At 38.2% G+C, this 16,054-nt stretch overlaps 1 protein-coding gene across 3 annotated transcripts in view; it reads left to right on the top strand.

Moving 5' to 3' along the window:
- The window catches only part of LOC308697129 (GTPase IMAP family member 8), a 49,126-nt gene that overhangs the window by 3,446 nt on the left and 29,626 nt on the right, over window positions 1-16,054 (top strand). The window lies entirely within an intron of this gene.

Genomic DNA, 16,054 nt, shown 5'->3' with positions numbered 1-16,054 from the left:
GACCGGCTTTTTCAGAATGGTGAGAACTGAGAGAAACAGAAGCCTGCAAAACGGATGCTGATCCTGCTGTTGAACTTGTAAGTGTCTTTGGAATAAGCTGTGTTTAATTTTTAAATTTCAAGTAATTGTAACCTCAGGATGTTTGCTATTGTCTGTAAAGGTTTTTATTATGATCGCTGTCTGTTAGGGGCTTACTAGTACGCTAGATACTATAACTTTGATGTTAGCATTGTCATTAGCAAACATGTTTGATTTCTGTAGTTGTTTGGCCATTCCTCTGTCGGTTTGATTTGTGTAACTTACACTTTTATTTTATGTCACTATGTCAACGCGTCTGATAATAGGCAATATCAGACGCGCAAAATGTTGCACATATCATGATCGAGCTATGATATATATATATTTTATGACAACACAATAAAAAAAAAAAATCGCCATCAGTTGGAAATAAAATATTGCTTTACTTGCCTCGGTAGACATAACTGGTTTTGAAATAGCCGGTTCCTCTGCTCAGCTGGGTTGCTCGTGGCGAGGGGGGAGGGACAACAGTTCGTTTTTATGACAGAGTGTTTGAAAGCATTATACTACCAGGCACTAGGGGGAGCTCGTAGAGAAAAAACACTCAGACTTGCAAAATGCCCCTTTAAACCCCAAGTATCAATGTTTTACCATAGTTTAACAATAATAAGTGATACATTGCTAATGATAATTCATTTGTGTCAAGATTGGACATTAGTCACACAGAAATAGCCTATTATAATGTTATTTCACAAAAGAAAGAAGACACATTAATAAAGTACTTATTCAGTCGCATGTATTTCTGTTTATTTGTAGTCACAGCTACAGGACAATATGGTTTACATCATATTTAAAAAGGATGAACATTTTTACAAATTTATATTTCACAAAAATAGCCCTCTCCTGGTGGCCAAGAGGGAAACTAAATCAGAGAATAGACGAAATGACCTCATTTGAGGCGGTCACGAACTGCACCGGGAAACAGACAGGTGATCCAAATGCAGGCTTTTATTTGAAGGATAATCCAAAGAGCACAAACGGGGAAACACGCAGTAATCAGAGTCCAGATAAGCAATCCAAATCAGCAGCAGTACAAACAGGGAACAGGCAGTCGGGTAATCAAAACAGGCAGTCAAGAGGTCAGAAACACGGAGACTAAAATACTAGATAACTTAGAAACTAGAAACAAAGCTAGATCATGCAGTGTGACACGTACAATCCTGAGCACTGAACAAAGGAAACATACAGGTTTAAATAAGGATACTAACAAGCATAATCATCAAACAGGTGCAAGACATAAACAGGTGCATGACATAAAGCATAATGAGTCCAGGATAACAATATAAAATGAAACCATAAACTAGGAAGGGGCGCCCTCCAGTGGCTCACACGGGCACTCTAGGCGCTGAATGTCACATAACCCCTCCTCTAAGGAGCGGCTTCCAGACGCTCCTAAGAGCTCTGGAGGGAGGACAACGGGGGATGGGATGGAGGGCCAGGCCCGTGGAGAGGCAGTAGGCCAGGTGCATGGAGAGACCTAGGGCCTGGAGACCAGAGCAGAACATGAGTCCACAGGAAAGCACGCTCCGCAGGCAGCCAGGGCAGAGCATGCTTGGCACAAGACCAGGGCAGAGTACATTTAGCAAAGCTGGAAGGGACCAGTAACATGGGAAGCTCAGGCATAATCAACAGTGGGATAAAGGTCCATGTAGGAGCCATCTCCATGGCCCTCTCAGGTCTAGGAGGTTGTGTCAATGTCCATGTAGCTGCCACCTCCATGACCCCCTCAGGAGTAGGCAGTGGTGTAGTGGTCCATGTCGCCCTCGCCTCCATGGCCCTTTTCGGGCCCCTACTGCCCCCCCCCCCAAAAAGTACTTGGGAAATTTTAAGGTTCCAGCCTCCGGGCTGGAAACAAGCTCTAAAACAACCTCACGGAGCTTAAGAGGCGGAGTCGGCAGCGCGGAGAGAAGAGGCGGGGCCGGCAGCGTGAGGAGAAGAGGCGGGGCCGGCAGCGCGAGGAGAAGAGGCGGGGCCGGCAGCGCGAGGAGCCTGGGAACGCCCTCTGGAGTCCGCCGAGCCGTGCGAGTCCTCCTCTTTCTCCTGCGTCGGCGAGGGGTCGCTGCAGGGCATGGTGGCTCTGGGTCAGTAGAGTTGAATACAGTCAGCTTGGCTTGGCTTGATCCAAACGATTCACTTATCTCAGGACTTGACTCACTCACGGGACTTGATTCACTACAGACAAGAAGTGACTCAATTGACTCACTCGGTTCGATGGCAGACTCAGCAGACTCACTTGACTCAGTAGACTCACTTAACTCCGTAGATTCGACCGTGGGACTTGACTCCTTAGATTCGCTTGACTTGGCAGGACTCGACTCACTTGACTTGGCGGGACTTGACTCACTTGACTCGGCAGGACTCGACTCACTTGACTCAATGCTTTCTGGAAGCGCCGGCTCGGCGGGGCTGACTAGATGCGCAGAATCGGCGAGAGTCGCGAGACCCTCCTGAAGCGGTGTCTTAACGGAATTCATCTGGGGTGCTGGCGCGGCGGAGCGCATTTGAGACGCCAGAGTAATAAAGCCCACGTGAAGCACTCGTGGTGGAGGTTTGACGGACCTTTCACAAAACGCCGGTTCAACGGGACTGTCGAGTGGCGTGAACTTGGCGGAGCTCGAGTGAAGTGCTGGTTCAATGAAGCTTTCCTGATGCGCTTGTTCCTCTCTCGCAGAGCCCACAGAAAACGTAGAACCGCTCATAGAAAGAGCGCACTCAATATACTGGACTAACTTGCTGTACGAACCATGAGTGGGCATATACGAATACAGTGGTTCCGACAGACCTCCACGGAAGAATATCGTTTGACATTCCTCGTCCAGGGGAGTTTGGGGAGCCAGTTCCAGAAAGTCCACCACGTACTCTTCAATGGAACGATCTCCCTGACAGAGACACATTATCTTTGCCACAGGATGCATCTCGAGGACCGGGACCTTCTCAGCCGCTGGATCTGTATTGGCTCAGGATTCTGTCACGAACTGCACCGGGAAACAGGTGATCCAAATGCAGGCTCTTATTTGAAGGATAATCCAAAGAGCACAAACGGGGAAACAGGTGCATGACATAAAGCATAATGAGTCCAGGATAACAATATAAAATGAAACCATAAACTAGGAAGGGGCGCCCTCCAGTGGCTCACACGGGCACTCTAGGCACTGAATGTCACAGAGGCACTCGAGTCTTGATCGTGCACCTAGAGTGCTGAGTGAGCGCTGGGTTGCCTTGACAACCCGCGCTGCAATCCGGCAGCTCGATGGTACATGACTCGCTGAGCAGCGAGTGTCAATCAGGCCTACGGCTGTGCACACAAGCGGTGGCTGGCCAACCGCAGAAAGAAGAGTCAACCGGCATGCCGACATGGTCATTTTCTCATGTGACAACATGAACAAAGAAAGATAATGCAACGAATAATGCAACAAGATTAAAATAATGCAACAAAGTTTGTTTTGGTTAAACAGCAGATTTAGAAGAAAACAGGCCCGGATTTGCTAATCGGGAGCACCGGGAGAATTCCCGGTGGGCCGGGCTGTTTTATTGGCCAGGAGGGCCGGTGTTGTCATGGCACTGGGTTGAATGCTTTCCTTATAGGCTCCAGTCATAGCGCAGCCCCACTATTTTTTTTTTTATTATTATTTTCTCGTAGCCCCACAAAAAAAAAAAAAGTTACTTTGTTAGAGATGTGCTAACAAAAAATAAGAGATAGGCCTACAAAAAGAAGAATAATTACAATTTATTACAATGGATTCCTATTTAACACAGATGTTCTTTGCCAATGACATTTGAAAAATAATATGCCCTCGAACCCCCTAGCAAGATCACTTTTGGGACCTCTGTATTTATAAAACCCTGTGTACTGATATTGCACTGAATAGAAAATTATATTTTTGAAAAATACAATGAATTACAAGGCTGTACAGAACAGTGCACTATTGCAGGGCTCAATCCCAGTTCACCCCTTGCCCTTGCCCTTGCCCCTACCCCTTGGCCCTTGACCCCTCCGTTTTGTGCGTTCCCGTGAAGGGGTAGGGTTGTCTCGATTCTATTTTGGTTGGAGGGGCAGCACTAGGGGTAGGGGGAAGGGCCAGATAGCCCTTGAAATATTGGGCCTTATATACTGAGGGTTTAATTACATTATTTTAGTCAGTCGGGAACTAAAGTGGGCCGGTCTAAGGCATGAAACTCCAGGGCTGAAAATGAGTTCCACTCCGGCCCTTGAAGAAAATAGTATCATAGTCCAGCTTACAGTAAGTAAGTTCAGTGATGGTTTATTGAACCTCCTTGTTAACCTGTTAGTATGAACCTATAGTATGAGGCCTTTATGTTATGCGTCCTTTTTTTCCCGGACATGTCCAGTAAGACTGGAAAAACTGGAAGAGAGGGCAACTGTCTGAGAGAACAAAGGCAATTAACATTTGAAATAACTCTTGTGCATCATTCATTGACACAAGTCTCACCTCAGAATCATCCTAATCTACATCTCTTCCCCCATTCCAATTCTCTCTCATGTTGAGATCCCCAAAATTCACCCAAAAATCTATATGGTTTAATATGAAAATTATCATACAGTATAACACATGTTTGGTATAATTTGAAATGTCTCAGTGCGACTGGTACAAAGCTCTCATTCCCAAATAAGTCAAACAAAAGGTAATAAGGTATTTAAGAGTTTAGAGATAACTGGCACACAGAGGAGGGTGGGTCTCCAAGCAAATGGCATCCTGCTCCCAAAAGATGTAAACTCTGACAGCAAATTCCCATTGTTAGTAAATGTTTCTATGTGAAAGAAGTTTCTGTCTATATAAAGAAATGCAGCAAGAGGATCGGCGTGATTTGTAACTCAAATTAGCCTGTGATGCTGAGAGTGGCCGAGACACTCTGTATCATGTATTTTCTAAAGTCAGGTTTGCATCTTTTCTCTTTATTCCAGAGCATTTGATGTTTTGTATTTATTATCTTTGAACTAATTATGAATCTGGCATGATACCTGACATAATAAATTGTTACATTTGATTTTATTCCGACTGACTCTGAAATTGTTTTCCCAGGTAGATTAAAGCATTCGTATGTTACAGCAAGTTTTGCGTCAGATTAGTGATGCTGACGACTAATATTGGCACTAATTCAAGTGTACTTGGCTTGCAAAGACAAGAAGTGAATTTCTATTAAGGGCAGCAAACATGCTGTTTGACCAACCTAAATCTGGGTGTGTCTTACCTTTGTTTTAATTAAATGTTACTTTAGATAAGTGTACGTGGGAAATCATGGCACGGCCAATCCAAAGCTATTAACCCATTCAGACCTGAATTATGTTTTAAGTTTCTGAAAAATATAAAAGTTCATTTTCCCAGCTCATGAGGCTTCTATAAATGAGACCAAATTAGAAAAATTAAAAAATGTTTGGCTTTAATTGTAATTTGTTTTGTCCATTTCAATGGACGTCAGGTCAAAACAGGTGTACTTCACAAAAATGTACCAACATAAAATTAAATAATAAACATAAAAATTGTTAGTATATACTTAAAGCTTTTTCTCAAGGTCAAAAACTTTTCAACAATATACCATTTCAACTTTAATTTTGAGGTTTTGTTTTACAGATTGCACATTGTTTGTAACAAACTAAATATCTTAGAATCAATCAATATGGTCATGTTAGAGTCATTTTCTTTGCGCATCTTTCTTTTTTTAGATCAAAAACTTGAACATTTCAACATTTCAACTTTAATTGTAAGGTTTTTGCCTTATAGATCACACATTTATTTATTCATAACAAAATAAACCTAGGAATCAATCAACGCATTCACATTAGAGTAATTTACTGTGCATCTTTGAAACAATTTCTCTGTTAACGATTTTCTTGTATTTCTACAGTACATTACTGGCAGCACGGTTGCCATGCATGATGCATGTATTTCGATTTCCAGTAACTGTACTGTAATTCACTTTACAGTACACAAGATCAGTACTGTAAACTACCAAATAGTACTTTACTGTATTTGTACTGTATTTCATCATTTGATCTGCTTTTGCTTAATTATACAGTATTGTACTGTAATATCTATATTGATACATTACTGATAAATATTATTATAATTTTCAAAATAATTACTAATAATGATATTATTATATCAGAATAATATAATATGTAGTTATTATGAAATATAGGCTTTAGTAGGAAAAAATATGGAAATCAATGGCTATACTGTCAACTGTCTAGTTACCGACATTCTTCAAAATATCTTCTTTTGTGTTCAGCCGAATAAAGAAACTCATACAGATTTGGAACAACATGAGGATGAGTGTTACGAAACGGCTCTGAGACTCGAAGGTGAAGATCCAAATGCAGTTTATTTAAAGAGTAGTCGTACAGGCAGGGTCATCAACAGCGAACAGATCAAAGGAGGAAACACAGAGAATATCCAAATAACAGGCAGAGGTCAGGGCAGGCAGCAATAATCAGAGTCCAATAAACAAGCCGAGTCAGGCCAGGCAGAGAAACGATCAGGAAACGGTGAAACAGTCCAAGGTCAGCAAAACAAGAATCAAACACGGGTAAATAACGCTTAGAAATGATGTAACAGTAAAACAAGACTTCGCTCTGAGTGAATGTGAAAACCAGGTATTTATGGTGTGAGTGAAACAAGATGATAAGACACAGGTGAATGAGATGAGTGCTGATGAGTCCGGGCAGTGAGTTATGGGAAATGTAGTTTATGAGGAAGTGATCTTAGTCTATTGTGGAGCGCCCTCTGGTGGCTCTCGAGGGCACTCCAGCTGGTTATCGTTACAATGAGTAAGTGATGACAAATATAATTTTTGGGTGTACTATACCTATAAAGGGATAGTTCACCCCAAAATTTAAATTGGCCCATGATTTACTCACCCTCAAGCCATCCTAGGTGTATATGACAGCATTGTTCTTTCAGACGAAAACAATCGGAGTTATATTAAAAAATGTCCTGGCTTCCAAGCTTTATAATGGCAGTGAATGGTTGTTTCTGTTTTGAAAGTCCATAAAAGTGCATCCATCCATGATAAAAGTGATCCATGCGGCTCTTGGGGGTAAATAAAGGCCTTCTGAATCGAAGCGATGCGTTTGTGTAAGAAAAATAATTCATTTTCAAGTTACGCTTTAGATTTATGTCAAATCTGTATGTTTCGTTTGGCCGGAAGCTAGTCATTTTACTTTATAAAGTTTTAAATATGGATATTTTTCTTACATCTCCATCTTCCTCATCATCACTCCACATAAAGTAAACATCTGAGATACTTCTATCAGCTATATGTTCAAGTAGGGCTGGGCGATTTAAATCGCGATATTGTTATGCGCGTCTCATCAGTAAAGCCGGTTCCCTTGATTAGTAGTAAATCGCCATCACCTGCTTTCAGATGGAGCGGCATTTAGGGCTGAGGAGATAATTAAGTGATTAATTTAGTGATGATTGAGCATTATTGAAGACACCTGATGTTAACAAGTTCACAAATTGTAAGTTACCATTAAGGTGATGGGTGCTTGCTTTAGTTGGGCTCTAGACCATTATATGTTTACTTTAATATTTACTGTTGTTTGTCTCCTGTTATTGATTTATAACAGTTAAATGAGCAAAGTAAAATGTTATCTTATAGTGTTGGTTATGTTTTGACATAATCATGCTGTGATCTTAAAAAGGAAACTTATTAAAATAGTTTGGTTTAACTTGTTAGCAACAGTTTTTGTATTTCTTCAGCCTATGATTATCAGTACTTTACTTACAATTCAAAATATGTAATAAACATTGTTCTGATCAAAAGACATTCAAATAAATTTATTTAACACCCACACATCAATAATCAGCCTGTGAATCTCAACAATGGTGACAATAATAAAGCATGTTGCAGTGGCTGCCACCAATCACAACTCATTAATGGCTCCCATCATGCATTGCGGTATGAATAAATTATGATCTGAATTGTCTATGTAATTTACTTTTCCTAATTGAATATTCTGCTCCTCACCATTGTTGAGATGCATAGACTGAATCTTGACATCTGTGTGTGCCTAAAAGAATAATTTTTTTTGTAAGAAATCATTTATATTATAAAAAATTCTGGGCATTTATGCAGATTCACAGTTATGCTTTAACCAAAAACATAAATCGAAGTCAGAAAGAAGGATTTAGTGAGATCAGTGATCAAGTTCAAATGATGATTGTCATAATATAACCAACACCACCAGATCACTTTTTTTCTTTGTTCAACTGCAATTATAATTCAGATATAACAGCCAAACAAAATCTAAAGTAAACATATAATGGTCTAGAGAGCCCAACTAAAGCAACCATTGATCGCCATAACGGTGGCTTACAATTTGAGATTTTCTCCTTCAGTGATCCTGCTTGTTAACATCAGGTGTCTTCAATAATGTTCAATCACTAAATTAATCACTTAATTATCTCATTATCTTAAACACTCTTGAGTGTGTACAAAGAGCCGTAGTTAACTGACAAGCTGAGCCATATCTCATTAAATATCGCTGGCGATACGTCCGCGATTTTGATGCGATATGGCTCAGCTTGTCAGTTAACTACGGCTCTTTGTAGTAAATGCCGCTCCATCTGAAAGCAGGTGATGGTGATTTACTACTAATCAAGGAACCGGCTTTACTGACGAGACGCGCATAACAATATCGCGATTTAAATCGCCCAGCCCTAATTCAGATCATAATTTATTCATACCGCAATGCATGATGGGAGCCATTAATGAGTTGTGATTGGTGGCATGGCAGCCACTGCAACATGCTTTATTATTGTCACCATTGTTGAGATTCACAGGCTGATTATTGATGTGTGGGTGTTAAATAAATTTATTTAAAAGTCTTTTGATCAGAACAATGTTTATTACATATTTTGAATTGTAAGTAAAGTACTGATAATCATAGGCTGAAGAAATACAAAACTGTTGCTAACAAGTTAAACCAAACTATTTTAATAAGTTTCCTTTTTAAGATCACAGCATGATTATGTCAAAACATAACCAACACTTTAAGATAACATTTTACTTTGCTCATTTAACTGTTATAAATCAATAACAGCAGACAAACAACAGTAAATATTAAAGTAAACATATAATGGTCTAGAGCCCAACTAAAGCAAGCACCCATCACCTTAATGGTAACTTACAATTTGTGAACTTGTTAACATCAGGTGTCTTCAATAATGCTCAATCATCACTAAATTAATCACTTAATTATCTCCTCAGCCCTAAATGCCGCTCCATCTGAAAGCAGGTGATGGCGATTTACTACTAATCAAGGGAACCGGCTTTACTGATGAGACGCGCATAACAATATCGCGATTTAAATCGCCCAGCCCTATTACAACCACAATCATTCATAAACTGTGTGTGCGCACAAGTGTGACTTGCAAAAACACAGCTCAAGCAGCAAAAGAACGATGAATGTTTTAGCATCAGCAACCCAACTAAAGCAAGCACTGATCTCTATAATGGTAACTTAAAACAAACATTTTCAATAACAACTTCTGTATGACAGAAATAAAGTCATACTGGTTAATAATAAGTGTAATAATGTGTAATGGCTGGAAGTCAGTCGTAGTTATTGTGTTTCTCTATTTTCTGTTCTTGTGTTTCTCTTTCCTTCAGTGATTCTGCTTGTTAACAGCAGGTGTTCATCACTAATGCTCAACAATCACTTACATATTCACTTAATTATCTCACTGCAACACTGTCTCAATGTTACTTTTACTCTTTGTAGTGTGGATTTTCCTGTGGGGTTGAAAGGGTTAACAGTGTAAGATAAAAAGTCACACCCACAAAATGTATTTTAACAGTAATAAACTGTAAGTTATAAAACTGTTTTATACTGGCAACCCTGTTGCCAGTAGTTTACTGTAAAATCTTGTTTTTTGGGTCACCATTGTGCAGAAGAGTAGAGCCTGTGCTTCAGTCCAGGAGAAGATCTACAAACATTGATGATGCGCTGCATGTTGCTTTATTTAACAGGTGGTGACTGTGTAGTTGCTGGTCCAGTGGAAATCTTTTTAAGTACAATAGTTTTTTAGTGGTCTCAAATGAAAGAAGTTCACAGTAATCCTTTGCTCACGTTATTAATGCATTATAAATTTTAGTTAATACATTTAAATGACAGTTGGTCAATTTAAGGCAGTCGGTTTCTGCAAGTGTAATTAGTTAACTTGAATTAGAATTTAGTGCATTTTTTCAGGAACAAACTAGATTACAGTAAAGAACTGTACAATTAACAGTATTTTACTGGCAACAGTGTTGCCAGTATTTTACTGTAAAAAACCCCGGTAAGGTCTAACAGTGTACCCTCAGATTCCAGATTTTCAAACAGTTGTATCTCGGCCAAATATTATCCTGTCCTAACAAACCATACATTGATGGAAAGCTTATTTATTCAGCTTTCAGATGATGTATAAATCTCAATTTAAGAAAAATTACCCATAAGACTGGTTTTGTGGTCCAGGGTCACATATAGTGTGAGCAGTGAAGTCGCAGCTTGACGTTCGGATCGTATAGTGTGAGCACATAAATCCTGAGCTTTGGCTTTACATCGCATTCGATCTACTCGTTCAGTGTAAGGAGGTAGGGCTGGGCGATTTAAATCGCGATATTGTTATGCGCGTCTCATCAGTAAAGCCGGTTCCCTTGATTAGTAGTAAATCGCCATCACCTGCTTTCAGATGGAGCGGCATTTAGGGCTGAGGAGATAATTAAGTGATTAATTTAGTGATGATTGAGCATTATTGAAGACACCTGATGTTAACAAGCAGAATCACTGAAGGAGAAAATCACAAATTGTAAGTTACCATTAAGGTGATGGGTGCTTGCTTTAGTTGGGCTCTAGGCCATTATATGTTTACTTTAATATTTACTATTGTTTGTCTGCTGTTATTGGTTTATGACAGTTAAATGAGCAAAGTAAAATGTTATCTTATAGTGTTGGTTATGTTTTGACATAATCATGCTGTGATCTTAAAAAGGAAACTTATTAAAATAGTTTGGTTTAACTTGTTAGCAACAGATTTGTATTTCTTCAGCCTATGATTATCAGTACTTTACTTACAATTCAAAATATGTAATAAACGTTGTTCTGATCAAAAGACATTCAGATAAATTTATTTAACACCCAGACATCAATAATCAGCCTGTGAATCTCAACAATGGTGACAATAATAAAGCATGTTGCAGTGGCTGCCACGCCACCAATCACAACTCATTAATGGCTCCCATCATGCATTGCGGTATGAATAAATTATGATCTGAATTGTCTATGTAATTTACTTTTCCTAATTGAATATTCTGCTCCTCACCATTGCTGAGATGCATAGACTGAATCTTAAAATCTGTGTGTGCCTAAAAGAATGATTTTTTTTTGTAAGAAATCATTTTTATTATAAAAATTCTGGGCATTTATGCAGATTCACAGTTATGCTTTAACCAAAAACATAAATCGAAGTCAGAAAGAAGGATTTTAATGAGATCAGTGATCAAGTTCAAATGATGATTGTCATAATATAACCAACACCACCAGATCACTTTTTTTCTTTGTTCAACTGCAATTATAATTCAGATATAACAGCCAAACAAAATCTAAAGTAAACATATAATGGTCTAGAGCCCAACTAAAGCAACCATTGATCGCCATAACGGTGGCTTACAATTTGAGATTTTCTCCTTCAGTGATCCTGCTTGTTAACATCAGGTGTCTTCAATAATGTTCAATCACTAAATTAATCACTTAATTATCTCATTATCTTAAACACTCTTGAGTGTGTACAAAGAGCCGTAGTTAACTGACAAGCTGAGCCATATCGCATTAAATATCGCTGGCGATACGTCCGCGATTTTGATGCGATATGGCTCAGCTTGTCAGTTAACTACGGCTCTTTGTAGTAAATGCCGCTCCATCTGAAAGCAGGTGAAGGCGATTTACTACTAATCAAGGAACCGGCTTTACTGACGAGACGCGCATAACAATATCGCGATTTAAATCGCCCAGCCCTATAAGGAGGTACCTTGCTGAAATCGCACAGACATCACACAGTGTATGCCCACCTTTAGGGACGTTGGGGTCATCTGCAGGAGTGGAGAGAACAGTGCTCAGAATATAAGTGCCATCTGTAGGCCTGGAGGGAGCATGGCATAGAAGACTCTAGGAGAGCACCCCCTGCTGGTCAGGAGGGGAACAGCAACCCAAAGACGAGAACTTTACATTTATATTGAAACTATTGTTGTTGTTGTTGTTAGGGCTGGGCGATTTAAATCGCGATATTGTTATGCGCGTCTCGTCAGTAAAGCCGGTTCCTTGATTAGTAGTAAATCACCATCACCTGCTTTCAGATGGAGCGGCATTTACTACAAAGAGCCGTAGTTAACTGACAAGCTGAGCCATATCGCATCAAAATCGCGGACGTATCGCCAGCGATATTTAATGAGATATGGCTCAGCTTGTCAGTTAACTACGGCTCTTTGTACACACTCAAGAGTGTTTAAGATAATGAGATAATTAAGTGATTAATTTAGTGATTGAACATTATTGAAGACACCTGATGTTAACAAGCAGGATCACTGAAGGAGAAAATCTCAAATTGTAAGCCACCGTTATGACGATCAATGGTTGCTTTAGTTGGGCTCTAGACCATTATATGTTTACTTTAGATTTTGTTTGGCTGTTATATCTGAATTATAATTGCAGTTGAACAAAGAAAAAAAGTGATCTGGTGGTGTTGGTTATATTATGACAATCATCATTTGAACTTGATCACTGATCTCACTAAATCCTTCTTTCTGACTTCGATTTATGTTTTTGGTTAAAGCATAACTGTGAATCTGCATAAATGCCCAGAATTTTTTATAATATAAATGATTTCTTACAAAAAAAACCATTCTTTTAGGCACACACAGATGTCAAGATTCAGTCTATGCATCTCAACAATGGTGAGGAGCAGAATATTCAATTAGGAAAAGTAAATTACATAGACAATTCAGATCATAATTTATTCATACCGCAATGCATGATGGGAGCCATTAATGAGTTGTGATTGGTGGTAGCCACTGCAACATGCTTTATTATTGTCACCATTGTTGAGATTCACAGGCTGATTATTGATGTGTGGGTGTTAAATAAATTTATTTGAATGTCTTTTGATCAGAACAATGTTTATTACATATTTTGAATTGTAAGTAAAGTACTGATAATCATAGGCTGAAGAAATACAAAAACTGTTGCTAACAAGTTAAACCAAACTATTTTAATAAGTTTCCTTTTTAAGATCACAGCATGATTATGTCAAAACATAACCAACACTATAAGATAACATTTTACTTTGCTCATTTAACTGTTATAAATCAATAACAGCAGACAAACAACAGTAAATATTAAAGTAAACATATAATGGTCTAGAGCCCAACTAAAGCAAGCACCCATCACCTTAATGGTAACTTACAATTTGTGAACTTGTTAACATCAGGTGTCTTCAATAATGCTCAATCATCACTAAATTAATCACTTAATTATCTCCTCAGCCCTAAATGCCGCTCCATCTGAAAGCAGGTGATGGCGATTTACTACTAATCAAGGGAACCGGCTTTACTGATGAGACGCGCATAACAATATCGCGATTTAAATCGCCCAGCCCTAGTTGTTGTTGTTGTTGTTGTTGTTGTTGTTTTAACCTATGGCAATGAAAATAAATAGTCTCATGTAAAAGGTGTAAAAATCTCGGTCAAGCTGTTTAATCCTCTTTGTAAATTTGGCTATTTATGCTGTTGGAATATTGTTTTTAATGGAAAGGACACTATATAAAGAGATGTGTTAAAAAAACAACACACAGCATGTGTTGATGGTATTTTGACACATGTTGTGTAGATTTTTAACACACAATGTGTGTTATAATGTAACTGGATAGCACTGGGTGGAGGGAAGTTTGTGTTTATGAAAATAATTATAGGTATATTTTATATGGCATCCCATAAAAAGCTCTAAAATAAATAAAACAATACATTAAAATAATTAAATAAAATCTTAATTCATAAAAACTTAACGAGTGTTTTTGGCAGCCAATCACATCATGCCTCTTTTTCAATGTCTTTACAAATGCTGCTTTCACTTGTTGTTAATAACCAATTTATTATAACAAACAATTTATTTCTGTCAGACTCTACAGAAGCTCTTATTGAGAATTAATAGGTTTTGGTGTTGACGATTCATTGAATGTTTCATTTGAAGTCACCAGAATCGTGATTAGTGTCAGCTTTATTTGAGCTCTTGACCCTTGACTCTTTCACATTAGGTTTCTCTTTTTGCTGTATCTGTGTATTTATTATGCACGTTTGAAACTGCAGAAAAAACCATGAGAAAAATGTCATCAAATGATAACTGTTCTGCTTCTAGTTTAAATGTCATTTGTATTGTTTAGTAGTTGTTTTAGTTTTGACGCCCCCCTGTGGTAGTTCTCTAGAAATATAAGTGATCACATTTTCATGCAGTCAGCTTCCCCTCGATCTTCGGATGCCATCCTTTGTTTTGTGTTTGTAAAAGCATCATCTGTAAGTTAATTATTCATTACATAATGCTTGATGATATATATTTGCATATATTTGTGATAGTTTTATTTGAAGCTTTGATTTAAAGTTATTTTTGTGATAGCCTTTAGCTATTAGTCTAGCCTTTCTTTGATATAGCAGATAAGAGTTTCAGAACTATATGAATGGTCTTTAGTCATTGTATTATTGTTCTGATTATTGTTTATTTTGCTGTTATTTACAGTTTTACTCATAATTCATAATGTACCTGGCATCTTCTTAAACGGCAAAGACTAAGATGAATCCTGGCTCATCTGTACTTTATGGATGGAGTTTGGCTGGCTGCTAAATTGCATCTGTACTAGGGCTGGGCGATTTAAATCGCGATATTGTCATGCGCATCTCGTCAGTAAAGCCGGTTCCTTGATTAGTAGTAAATCACCATCACCTGCTTTCAGATGGAGCGGCATTTAGGGCTGAGGAGATAATTAAGTGATTAATTTAGTGATGATGATTGAGCATTATTGAAGACACCTGATGTTAACAAGCAGAATCACTGAAGAAGAAAATCACAAATTGTAAGTTACCATTAAGGTGATGGGTGTTTGCTTTAGTTGGGCTCTAGACCATTATATGTTTACTTTACTATTTGCTGTTGTTCGTCTGCTGCTGTTATTGATTTTATAACAGTTAACTGAACAAAGTAAAATGTTATCTCATAGTGTTGGTTATGTTTTGACATAATCATGCTGTGATCCGAAAAATGAAACATATTGAGATAGTTTGGTTTAACTTGTTAGCAGCAGTTTAGTGATTCTTCAGCCTACGATTATCAGTACTTTACTTATAATTCAAAATATTTAATAACCATTGTTCTGATATAAAAGACATTCAGACATATCCATTTAAAACACAGACATCAATAATCAGCCTGTGAATCTCAACAATGGTGACAATAATAAAGCATGTTGCAGTGGCTGCCACCAATCACAACTCATTAATGGCTCCCATCATGCATTGCGGTATGAATAAATTATGATCTGAATTGTCTATGTAATTTACTTTTCCTCATTGAATATTCTGCTCCTCACCATTGTTGAGATGCATAGACTGAATCTTGATATCAGTGTGTGCCTAAAATAATGTTTGTTTTTTTTGTAATCAACTTTAAAGAAATCCTTTATATTACATCAAAAATACTGGGCATTTATTCAGATTCACAGTTATGCTGTAAGCAACAACATAAATCGAAGTCCGAAAGAAGAATTTTAATGAGTTCAGTGATCAAGTTCAAATGATGATTGTCATAATATAACCAACACCATCAGATCACTTTTTAGTCTTTGTTCAACTGGCAGTTTTAACTCAGATCTAACAGCCAAATAAAATCTAAAGTAGACATAAACGGGTCAGAGCCCAACTAAGCAACTACCCATCA

The sequence above is a fragment of the Scardinius erythrophthalmus genome (genome assembly GCF_964197995.2).
Source record: "Scardinius erythrophthalmus genome assembly, chromosome: 1".
Classification (NCBI taxonomy): Eukaryota; Metazoa; Chordata; class Actinopteri; order Cypriniformes; family Leuciscidae; genus Scardinius; species Scardinius erythrophthalmus.
Note: the sequence above shows the minus strand (reverse complement) of the source record. Positions and strands in the feature narration are given on the sequence as shown.